This window comes from Dermacentor variabilis, chromosome 5 (genome assembly GCF_050947875.1).
Source record: "Dermacentor variabilis isolate Ectoservices chromosome 5, ASM5094787v1, whole genome shotgun sequence".
In the NCBI taxonomy this organism is placed as follows: domain Eukaryota; kingdom Metazoa; phylum Arthropoda; class Arachnida; order Ixodida; family Ixodidae; genus Dermacentor; species Dermacentor variabilis.
The window spans coordinates 33,468,498-33,481,005 of record NC_134572.1 but is presented as its reverse complement, the minus strand read 5'-3'; the positions used below and the strand labels follow the sequence as shown (position 1 = coordinate 33,481,005).

Sequence of the window (12,508 nt, the reverse complement as noted above, 5' to 3'; positions counted from 1 at the left end):
CGCGCAAATCGCAAGTGCGTAGAAAGAAAGAAAGCGAATCGAGAATCAAGAAAAAATCAGGAAGAAAACTAGAAATCTCAGAAAGTTGACAGAGAAGACCAAGCAGTAAGAGATACAAAGGAGCAAAAAGCCCCGCGAAGAAAATAAGTTTTCCGAAGGATGGCGTAATCTGCGTCATCCCAGGGAATTACTCGAGCTGTGTTCGAAGAAGCATGACTTTCCCGTCTGTGTCTTCTCCAGCTTAGTAGCACAGGATGCGTTGAATTTAGACAGCTAAGTATTTCTGTTCTGTCTTATATGGTCACTTTTGATAAGATGAGTTTCCGAACAAATCAGCCGACAAGTATTTGCGAGTTGCACAATATAAACCAGTGACATAAACCTGAGAAGGAGTGCCACTTAACTGCTGTTGTGGCACGGATATCGATCTCAATATCCCCTCTACCCTCTTAAAGGACGTACACGGCCTCTGATTAACAAGGATGGAGAAGAGAATGGCTTCAAATATATTCTGCAACTGTGGCGCAAGCTATATATGTACACTAACTACCTAAATCTGCTAGAAGTTCAAATGAAACATATACTCGCCAAATACAATAATAAAAACGACCAATTTTTATATTTCGGGGTCACTTAAAGCACGGGTCTCTTACTTGGCGCCTCCTTACTTGCTCCCTTAACGTAAGAATCAGAATTTTATTATTTCATGTGGGGAGTCAGTGTCTCACTTTTGTTACGTTCTTTGTTCACCATGTGGGTTTCTGCAGCCCCCTCTGCTCCAACGCGGTCAGGTTGTAAATGACGCCATAAATCACTTGTGTATTGATTATAATAGCCAGCGACTGCACTGCGCCTAGCGCTACGCCTGTATATGTGCTATGTCTACCTCTGTGCCTCCTTCACAATGCTTTTTTATACGCTTTCTGATTATGTGTTATTCTCTCTTCCTGTACGCTTTCTGTGGCAACCTCCTTTCTCCTTTCTCTTTCTATTCTTACCCTCCAAATCATTTTGTAAACAGTAAATCGACAACTTTTTTTTTTTGTAACAGGGGAGACTGGTATTAGAAAGTCATGTTGTAGGCTATAGCCTACAAGTGGTGCTATCAAACAACACTTCAAACAGAGTGCATCGACTTGTGGCACGCCTCTACCTATATGAAAAAGCTTTGATATGACTGTGGTGACATTGCAAATTGGTTCTGTGGAAATCCGCGTGGTGGAGGATGTCCGGTGATATTGTTGAAGAAGGGAGAAGTGTGTAGTAGCACCAGGGAGGTCTTAGGTGCTGTTCTTAATGAATTCGGCATGGTTTAACCACCATGATGCACATTAATTTTGTAGCGTCCTATTTATGAATGCTTACTCATTCCTCACAGGAATAACCAACTACGCAACATGACACTCTCGCTGATCTGAGAAAACAATAAAGCCCATTCTTAGCTACTTTCCAATCTATGACTATTAACATTATGCCCTGCGTGCTTGTCTCAGCCGCTTCGAGGACAGACCGACCTTGATTGCAAAGGTACGGGGACTTTGGGCAAAAGAAACTACTATGCACAAGGCCACAAAAGCGTCGTGCTATCTCTCGTATGAGCAAGCCCTGCTGACGCCCATTTTGAAGTAACGAAAGCGTTAATGGCGCTTTTTGAAGGCAACTACATGAGCGCTTGTGATTGTACGTGAGTTAACATTGATTTGACTCTCCTCGTTTCTTCTTGTCTTTCTTTCTTGCTTTCCCCTTCTCCACGAGTAGGACAGGCAACCGGGAACGACCATGGCTAACTTCCCTGTTTTCTTTTTCTTTTCTCTCTTGCTCAGTAGGGATTGATGCTTCAGTTTAGTACACGTGTATTTTTTCCTCAGGCGACGCCCAATAGGCCGACGCTTTTGTATCTTTTTATAGTAATGGCAGCGCAGGTGGAACGACAACACAAAGAACCACGCAGGACAGGCGCAGACCTGAGCTATGCGCCTGTCCTATGTGCTTCTCTTGCGTGTGACACCGTCCCACTTGCGTTTTCATCAAAATGAATATAAACCACCTTGACCAGTTTAACTCCTTACTGTATCCGCTCCTACGCTTATTTTGTTTCAAGCATACCTTCAAAAAAAAAAAGAGAAGGAAGTTAACAAGTGATCAAGCAGTTAGGTAACGAACGGAGCGGTGTGACATGAGCGCGATGAAATCAGATCATGCTATGACGCGGGGTACTGCGGTTGGATATTTGCCTGCTTCGTAAGCTCGTGTCCATTCTCTCTACTTTCGATAGCTTCCACAACCTCCGGCAACGTTTACCATGCTTTCTAGGAAGCGCCAATGTTCGAACGTTTGCGTTATCTCTTTTTTATTCATAAACGAGAGCGCGCAATGCGCCAGTGGAACAGATTTACTTGGTCATTCAGATGGTCGCGAGAACCATTGCTCGGTGAATAATAATGCATCCTTCAACTTTGTAATAATTACATTGGCTTACTAGTCCTTACATGTTCTAACCCTTTCAGAACTGAAAAAGAAAGAATACAAGCGTGGTGCAAAAACGAGAAATTATAATAAGGCCAACAAAAATTTTTCCAATGAACGAATGCTGCGGCAGTGCAAGTGAGCCGTCACTCGAAAAGAGTTATAAATCAGTAAACTGAAAAATAAAACAGTGCCGTTTCTCGATAGGAATACAGTGTTCTAGGAATGTCACCACATTAATCACATATGCAGGGAAGCGGATAGCGATTCACTCATCTTGCTTTTCCATTCACTGCACCTACATACACAGCTTTCTTTCTCGTTTCTCGCCCCCCCTTCCCCCCCCCCTTGTTGAGTTCTAATAAAGGCGTTGTCATCCCGGCCAGTGGCAGTGGGACCTTCTTTTGCGTATAATCTCTCCACAAGATATTCCTCAATAAGTCTGTGAATGGCCGAGGTATCGAACAGACAGTCAGCTAAGCCGCGAGACCTGTTTGGACAATGGAGTCGACATAGGCGCTATACTTGAGCAATACCTCTGCGCATCGATCACAGCAGGTACTCAATACAGCGAGAGAAGCAATCGTTTCTCGGAAGCTCTAAACGCATAGGCTGTTGCGGCTTCTGTTTTTATTACCTCCGTGTATACATTTGCCTGTCAGTGATGGAGCGTGAGTATACATAAACCACGTAAGAGCACATGCATGATTTATTGCTCACAATTTGCCCTCCCTCCCAAACTTTATCTACTTATTTAGCCGGGAGCTCTTATAATTGAAAGTATCTCTGCTTGAAGTTGGAGGCAAATATTCGTAATCAGTGAATGAAATTATTCCTAGACTAGGCAAATATGAAAGCAGTATCATATTTTCTCAGATGGTCCCAAGCCACAATATCCTTCTTCACTCGGCTTCTGTTGCTTCAGCACTTCTTATGCAAGGTTTTGATGGTCACAGTCGAAGATTTTTTTCCACGAATAAAATAGACGCGGGGCACAAAAACAAATAAATAAAACGACGTTGCATAAAAAAAATATCCTTATTTATAGAATACCGTCAGAAAAGCTGCGTTGCCCAACAAAAAGAATGATGTCTTATTTTGTTAGCGAAAATGGCTCTTTAATCTTTACTTTTGGGGCCCTTAACGTAAAACTATTCCAATGTGTTTTTATTCCAATCTCCTGATGTCAAATTTACGTAACCACCGACGCAAGCATCGGGCGGTGACCCGCAGCGTTGTCTGAATAGCCCAATCAAACGCTCTCCTCGTACTTGGGAGGCACCTTTTGTTCGCGTCCCAAACGAATAACATTGCCTACACTAAGTGGTCTTTGTTATGTAATCGGCTGAAAAGAGGTGAGGAGCACGCTCAAGTGTAGAGCGTTTCGATGGGGCTGAACCAGCGCAGAGGAAATAGATAATCTGATAAAGAAGGTCGTGCCAGCGTCTGCAATTGGTCCGCTTCCTCTTACTTAGCTTGCGGTGGCTGCTCGAAAATCGCGGCGACGTGCAACGGAAGGTTAAGACTGCGGCTATAACGGATCCTCAGCAAGGAAGAGTTGGCAGAGCGATGTCATATACGTGCCGAAAGGGCTTGATAACGTTTTACTGCCATGCAAAAAGGTTTATTATACGAAAATAAACTCGTGCTCTCGGCCGATGCGAGTAGCCAGTGCCGGAGCGATCGGCAGCAGCCATCTTCCATTCCTTTCAGAACAGAGCAGTCTCGGCTATTCAGAAAAATAATTCAGTTTTTCTAAGCATATTAATGCATCTTTAACGCGTGCACGTCACTTTGACGCGGTGAGTTTTCGCGGTTTTGTGACGTCGCGTGACAGACAGGCGAAGTGGGCGCAGCCCGAAAACTTTTGGCCAATAGCAGTGGGTTAATGGCGAAAAGGCGTCGAGTAAGGAGTAAATATTTTTGTATGGTTTAATCATGCATAATCAATGTGTAGACATCATATCAGATGGGGAGCTATCCCAGTTTTTGTGACGCCGCGTGACAGACAGGCGAAGTTGGGGTTGGCCGGAAAACTTTTTCACCAATCGTGTATGGCCGATTGCAGAATTGGAATAAAAAAGTTTGGAATAACTTTGCGTTATAGCGCCCCTGATCGGCGTGTACACAATATTACGCGCGCGCACAGTTTTACGCACGCAGTATAACAGTACTGCGCAAAGTTACGCGCGCACAGTATTACAGTAATAAAATCTGCCTTAAAACACGCTATATATTATGTAAATTAAGTATATTTAAATCAGACACGTGTACAGTATAATTTTAATGCAAGTTTATTGAAGCAGCTTGAAAAGAAAATCCGGAATTGCCCGAGATACCATGGAATTTATGCTCTGGCTTTAAACGGGACACCTAAAGCAAATTTCTACTGCCTGCATTCATACATGTTCTAGCCAAGTTTGAGTATTTTGAATAGCTTTAGTAGCAGCCTACAATGTTAGGTGCCGCTCTCCTTATAACTGCACTATGGTAATCCCCACAGTTATGCTCTGCTTTGCCCCCCATTTGGTCATAATATTTGTGCACTCTCTTGAGCCATGCGTCTATTCTTACTCGCTAATACACGAGAGACCTAGCTGCTACCAGCAAAGTGCCTTGTAATAAAACAAAAATTTTCCCATTTATGTGCATGAATTACCGTACTCGTTCACTGTTTCGCCAACACTTACGTGAGCCTAAATAAAGCAAGAGAAACAGCGCAAACTGTGATTTGGTAATTCGGTAAGTCTAAAAAGGAAACTGTATGGTTTCTGAATAATGAATGCTTAAACTGTGGCGTGGTGCTCTATGGAATCTAATGATTGCTTTAATGAGGTGCCTATACTAACGCAGCGCATTAGTCCTTATGCGTTTTATGGAGACATAATACGGTAGAACATGAATGTTACAGGTGCTTACGATGGGCTGCAAAGCCCTGTCCCAGTTAAAAACCACTAGTTCGTTTAGTCAGTCTGCAGCACCTTATGCTTCCAAATTCTAGCCTACTGCAAGCGGCCCCGACAAAGGCCAGCAACAATGAACACACGAGAAGATAGAATTGAAGAATTTCATTTCGCTCCTATGGCCAGAACGGCTATAGCAGAGGCGCCTCTGCGGAAAACGGAATCGAATACTCATTAGCAGTGCTTCTGACCACGTTGCGTGAACGGTAATGTTGCAGAAGAGGGTGTTTCTGACGAAGAAATCAAAATAAACGACAGTGCGCTAAGAAAAAAATACCAGATAAAAAAGTAAGAGAAAGGGGATTCACACGGCTGATTAGACTCGCTCCAGCGTCACGCAGCGATTGCTGCAGTGCGCGCGTGAACTCGAGCGCGTGCAAACAGCGCCGGACGAGGTTGCAACGCTGATCACTCGCGGGAACTGGCGCATTTGTTCGATGGGCGTCGGGAGAGCACCCGTGCGGTGCGCGCCGAAAGGGAGCAAATCGCGGTTTCGGCGCCATTGCTCCCTCCGCGCCCTCCGTACACCCCATTTCCCTGCCTTCTATTGTTTCCCCGTGACGCCCCCTTTTATTGACCAACAGAGAGTTTCGCATTGCCGGTATCGGCGCGTTTCCTGCAGCGTCGTTCCTTGCTAACCACTCGTTGCGCTTCGCGTTATATTTCTCCTCGTCCTTATCGCGAAGGCGTTGGCTGTTGATGTAATGAGGTTTATCGAGAACGAGCGACCGTTGCGCCAGCCGAGATTTCACTTCGTTTGATACTAACAACCGTAGTCGCGCTTAGAAGCATCCCTGCAAATCAAAACAAGAAAGCGAAGATTGCGTAACGACTCAGCTTGCTTTCCTCTTTACGGCAAGGCTGGAGGAACAGATTTGCGAGAAGAGCTCGGCTTCAGTGAGCGTGCTTATGAACTGTTAAACATTAATGCTGAGACGCCCTTCCAACTGACGAAAAATTGCAACAAGGTATTCGCATTTATTTTTGACCATGGAGAGTACACTTTTGCAATAACATAGAAGTATTATATCTATTAAAACAATGTTATTATTAGCACATATTTAGCAACTCGTTTCCAGAACTATCCACAGCTGAAGCTTCACTACAGCATACTAATAACGCAACTATGTGTTGTGCGCTATGTTTCTTGTGCCTAAATCGCCATTAAAAGGCTCAGCGTAGCAACATTGTACGTAGGGCACTACAGGGTTAAGAACTAAGCTCCATTTTAGATCTTTTCCATAGGAAAAAATAGGTGCTCTGTATGGCTATGTCGGCTAATCAGGGACCGTATCCACGGTGTTTCTAGCTCGTAGCTGCTATTTACCATACACACCGGTCGCCTTCGCTAATGATATGTTGAGCATTAGGAATAACTTCAGTGCACTTTTACGAACAATTCTGGCGGCCCAAGATGTTTTTTGTAAGTACGAACCCGAAAGCCTGCTTAAGCATTTTCGCTGATATACATGACAAAAGCTGGCGTGTTTAAGCCCGAATAGCACGTTGTTACGTTGTTTTTCAAGATGCACAGCGCAGGCCCCATACAATGTACAGCTTCATTGTATTGGTTAAATGCTTGTTTGCTTCCAGTTGTGATGTTATTATTCGCTAAAACCATGACAGAGTGATATAAACGCAAATTGCGTTACTGCAGAGGTGTTGGAGATAATACGCTCCGAGTTGAGGGCAAAAACTCGTTAAATGCGCGTTTGTAGGGGCCTATAAAAAAATATTAAGGGGCAAGAAGAAGAAGTAAAGACTCATATATAGCTTTCTTGCACGTAATTCCATTCATGCGTCATAATTATGATGAACCTATTCTCAATGAGAAAAAATTATATCAGCTTCTAATATGTTTTGCAGGTTTGTTAATTTCTATAGTAATAACAATATGGCACTGATAATGCGCGCTGTGCGAGGCAATTATGGAGGCGCTGCATTTTATTAGGCATCATTTCCTTACTTCCTTAGTTTTCCTAGATAGTACTTCCTTAGTACTTCCTAGATTTCCTTAGTTTTTGTTGTTGTTTTAGAGGAGCGGGGAACCACACGTCTATTGTGGCTGTGACCTTGAGTAAGGTTGTGCAAAATGTAATGAAAAGTTAGAATAATTAAAGTTGACTGAATATTTATTTATTTACAACCGCTCGTCATTGCTCAAATACCAGAACTAAAACGATGCAGCATACAAAAACCTGTTAGCTACAAGTCACCTGGGTAGCACCAACTTCTCTAATTAATTAGACGACATGTGCGAACCGAAATGCATCGGTGATGCCGTTAATGTTTAACCGTATTACCAAAAGACGCTCGGCGGAATATTCGTGAATTCATTCAGGAATAACCCTGAATATTACAGCAATAAATGTGGAATGGCAGTGACCGTATATGTAATACGAGGCGGTCTTCTATTGGTCCAGACTGTTGAAAGCAAAGTTCAAAGCTAGTACACAACGAAAACATTTTCAATCCAAAATAAGTGTCTGGAATACAATTTTATTATTGTCATTATTATTATTATTCACTTCATTGTTCAGCAAGAAGGGAACATGTATTGATGCTGAAGGAAGAAAGAAGAAAGTAAGCAGAACTGCAAGTACAGTTTTCTACTAGTGGGAAATAACATCGGAATGACGCCGATCTAAATATAAAATTGAAAAAAAAACTTTGAAAGTGCTTTTTTTCAATTTAGTGATACTTTATACAAAAGTGAAGCCCAAGCTTGTACTCTGAAGAGTCTTCTTTCAAGAATCGTGCATAAAGAAGGCGGCCGCAATAAATTAAAGCAAAATATTTATTTCGCGTGTTAGTGGACGTCTGGTGTGAATCAGAAAGCTTCTAGACATAAATTGTTATTTGAGCCACGGAATAGCCGACGAGACGCCATATTGTATTGCAGTCTGGTGACGTCATGCCACTCTTCTGCCTGTTGCCGTGAGAATGCGATTATATATAGCGCGAACGAAAAGAAAAGCAGGATGCAAAGTATACTTACAGCAGCAGCCTTGTGAGGGCCATTAGTACAGTGTCCTGAAAGAGATAACAAATATTAGTGAATGCAATGATAAGAAGACTCATCCTATTGGCCCACTCCTTTACCATTTTGTTTTCTTCCGAAGGTATTTTGTATAACGTAAAGTATACCGCTGGTTAGTCTTTTTCATGCCAAATGTATGGAAGACGTGAAGGATACCTGTCTGGTAAACTTCTATGATGAATTAGTAAGGAAGCAGATTCACTACTTTTATTCTTTAGGGGAGACGTCAAATATTGGAATCTAGAACCAGCACTAGTGAATTGACGTATGCTTAGCTGAAATTCTAAGGCTAGCACCACTTTTCAGACATTCATCCCTAAAATATGCAAAAAAATTCATTGGCGAAGCAGTTATTAATATCCCGAACTGATGGGCAAAATATTCTTTAAAAAATCGAATCTGAACGCCAATGTATGTTGTAGAAAATATTAAGTACGTTCGTGGCTACGACGTTCTATTAGGCTAGTTCTGTTAAGTATTTGTTAGGTACTTTCAACTAACTTTCATTTATGTAGGTAGTTAGGTAGTTAGTTTGTTACTCCTGGTAGGTAATTCTTTAGTCTGGTAAACTAACTTCTAGTTCCTAGCTAGCATGTTAGGTAATAATTGTGGTTAGGTAGTAAATTTGGTAGTTAGGGAGTCAGGTATTTAGTAAGAGTGGCGCGAATGTTCAGCTAACATTTGGTAAGGCCAAAGCTTTCACTAGTCCGTGTCTCCTCTCCCTTCTTGCTGTCGTCTTTTCTACGCGGTATCTCTTCATAATCTATAACTAACTAGCCCAGCCAAAAGTTTTGCTGTGCACAGGCAGTATTACTCAGGTACTCAAATACGAATTTTCTGAAACTGCTACTCGCATTCACCATGCCGCGACGCGCAGGCATACCTGCCAAGTCTCCCAAATTTTGTGGAAGTGTTACGAATATTGGCTCGTTTTACGATTTTGCGAATTTTGCGTCCACCTTTAGGAAAAATACAGTTTGTCGGCGAAAAGATTTTCCCCTCAACCTTCGAACCTTCCCTTGGAATTCTTTAAATGGTGAAAGAACGCAAAGAGGTTTACTCAGACAGGTTGCAGAGGAACCCAATATCGGCAATAGCTGGAAAAGTAATTGTGATATAAAAGCAATGTGTTGCTTCTGAGTCCTTGATGATCCAATATTGCTGCCGCTTGTTAGTTTAGGGCAAGCTTAAAAACAAATGTATGGTATGGCCCTCTTTGTGTCGTGTCCGCAGGATTTTGCGAATTTTGAAGTACAGAGATTGGCAGCAGGTGTGCACATGTTTGGCTACTTGAGCAGTGTTACCCCTTTCTTTGTTTCTGACATATTGCAGCCATATTGCTTAAATGAAATTCTGAGTAAGCTAAAATGTCTGCAAAGCGACTACTTTTTCGTGCTACATCCTTTAGAAACTAAAGAAGAGAATAAAATTTACTTTCTTACAACTGATGTCGTTACATAACCGTGAGCGCTCTTTGGAAGCAAGAATGCACGGAGCACTGATAAGCCTCTTTTGAAAGCCAAAATATCGCTGGGTTTTCTTCGTTGTCAGATACCAGTACATACAGGAGCAGTTCGTGACAATTTACTGGAGTCATACTAAGCATCAATGCGAGAAGAAAAATTAGTGAATACTTGAGTGTTGCGACATGCACCAGACGCACTCACTAAGCTATCGGAGAGCAGTATTGAAACGCCAAAAACAGGCATCTGAAATTAATTGTTTATCCTCTGCACGGCTTATTGCTGGTACACCTACCCAAAATACAGACAAAAGAGAGAGAATGAGGGATGGCAATATGAGTGTTTATCGTTTTCATATATATTGCGGGAATTTATTACGCAATTCTTCCACGTCTGTATATTTTTACGACATACCAAAAAGAGAGTAGTTACAAAGGATAGGATATTTGCACATATATATGCAGCATGTTAACAATATCAAATATTTGAAGAGTCGCGTTCCTCGTCGAACAGAATTTAGCCTCAGCACTTAAGCGGACACGTGCAGTCGGGACAGGAAACCGCGAATTTGCTTTTGAACTACGACTGCTCTCGATACCTGCATTAGTCTTGCGCGTGAATCGGTAAAATGTGGTTTGGCCGTTGGTGGTAATATGCGGGGCGCGTGGGTTCAGGAACTACGACCTATTGAAAGCAACTTGGGTGCTTCCTATCGCATTGCTCGGCGGGGTGCGTCTCAATCTCGTCTTAACCGTAGCGACAAACACTGACGCCCGTTTTCTTCTTTGCAATACAAAGTGCCTATCAGGCAAACCCCGCTTTACAGGCACTAAAAGACGAGAGAAGCAGGACAGAGCACCGCCTATCGGGTAAAAACGGCTGGGTCCTTCTTCTAATGATTTCACGTTGTCTGCGAAGCAGAGACAATTTCATAAAAGAAATATGGCTGCTTTTCTTGCACGATAACAAAACATAAATGAAAAACATTCGATGGTAACTTTATCGAAGACGCGTTGAAACCATTCGAATGAGCGACATTAAATGACCGCTGGATTTGGCTATATGCAGGCCCTGGCGTCACTTGCGCTATTTGGGACCATGGCCTCGCATATCGCAGCTACAAAAGGCCACAAAAGCTCTGCTGCGATATTTGAAGGCTGCTGGATTGAGTCAGCGACTATGATCCGGACTGAGTGACTGAACGATATCCCCGGTGGACTTTCTCTTCTTCTTTTAATCTTTCCGTCCCCTTTTCCCTTTCCCCAGTGTAGGGTAGCCAACCGGGCTCAGTCCTAGTTAACCTCCCTACCTTTCCTTATCATTTGCTCTCTCTCTCTCTCTACAGGTGAATCGGCACGCTTGATGAAAGGCAGTACGACAAAAAGAGAAACGGCTATAAAGCAAAGTTGTAACCTTAAAGAGATTAGGATAGTTGATTAGCCTCAGAACTCCCCCGTCATTCAACACTTGCCCAGTTCACTGACTTTTCTAAAAGTTCTTTTTTTTTCACTTTCATAAATAATCTTGTCCGAAAGGATACAAACTTTTGAGAGGCCTAAATGTAATAGATTTCTGTGTTAAGTTTCGGAGGAAATAGTAACGAATGAGTTTTGAGGGAAACGTCAGAGGTCGTCCTATGTTGACGGATAGGCTTTCCGGGTCGCTAATATGACCTCGGGCCGAGAAGCAGCAAACATGAGCTGACGTTGAAGCCATCAACGTGCCGCATTTTGTGCCTAGGACGCGACGAGCACCGTTTCCTTGCCATGCTAGCATTTCTTCGCTTTCATGATCCGGTGACCGCAGATAGCGCTACAAACTATTGTCGTATCTTTCCGTTCGCCACACTTGCCCTAACCGACATTATCAGTCAACAAAATGTATTCATGTATTATGCATTCGTCTATTTCGATGCTCTGAACAAGCCCAGTTTCTCGCGGCCGCTGTTGTTTTTCCTACGCACGTGTTTGCACACGCGGAAAGTCCGTAAATGACCTCGCTGAGCGTACCAACGCTGCGGCCACTGGGAACCACCGAGTACTGCTACTGCGTGACGTGTGGTGTTGCTAATGAGGTGCGACCAAGCGCTTGCTCGTTAACGTCGTCTTAGCCACGCGTTAGCATACGGGCGCCCATTTGGGCCTTGACGCACGCAGAGAGCGCGCCAGAGTTAACACGGCAGACTCGAAAGAAAGCGGCCGCCCGGCGCAGTTGGAGGAAGAAAAGCAGGGCGAGGAATGAGCCGGGAAAAGCAGCTGGAGGTAAAATAAAACTGGCATCACAAATACCGATATATGTGGAAGCATGGAGCTGCACACAGATAGTGCCGGCGTAATTCCCCCCTCCCCCCGCCCCGAAAAGAAAAAAAAATAGAGCGATGCACAACAGAGGTCTGTGCCAGGAACCTGTGCGCCAAGCTCGAAACATGTACGCAATTGCGCTGAAAGGCAGGAGGGAAGAAAAAAGAAGTGACAACTAATGTCGAGAGAAGGCGTTAACTGTTGTAGTGCTCATGCAAATTCCGAGCGGCGCCTTAGAGCGCGACGTCTGTCATCTCTTTTCTACGGTACACGGGG

At 43.4% G+C, this 12,508-nt stretch overlaps 1 protein-coding gene across 6 annotated transcripts in view; it reads right to left on the bottom strand.

Annotated features, from left to right (window-relative positions):
• LOC142582417 (neural cell adhesion molecule 2-like) overlaps positions 1-12,508 on the bottom strand; it is a 388,203-nt gene that overhangs the window by 172,066 nt on the left and 203,629 nt on the right. For 5 of the 6 annotated variants that reach the window (XM_075692113.1, XM_075692111.1, XM_075692117.1 and 2 more), the window contains exon 3: positions 8,428-8,462. The exons of the other annotated variant lie outside the window; for it this stretch is intronic. The gene's annotated coding sequence lies outside the window, so the exon portion shown is untranslated. The remainder of the gene's footprint in view (positions 1-8,427; positions 8,463-12,508) is intronic. 6 annotated transcript variants of the gene reach the window in all.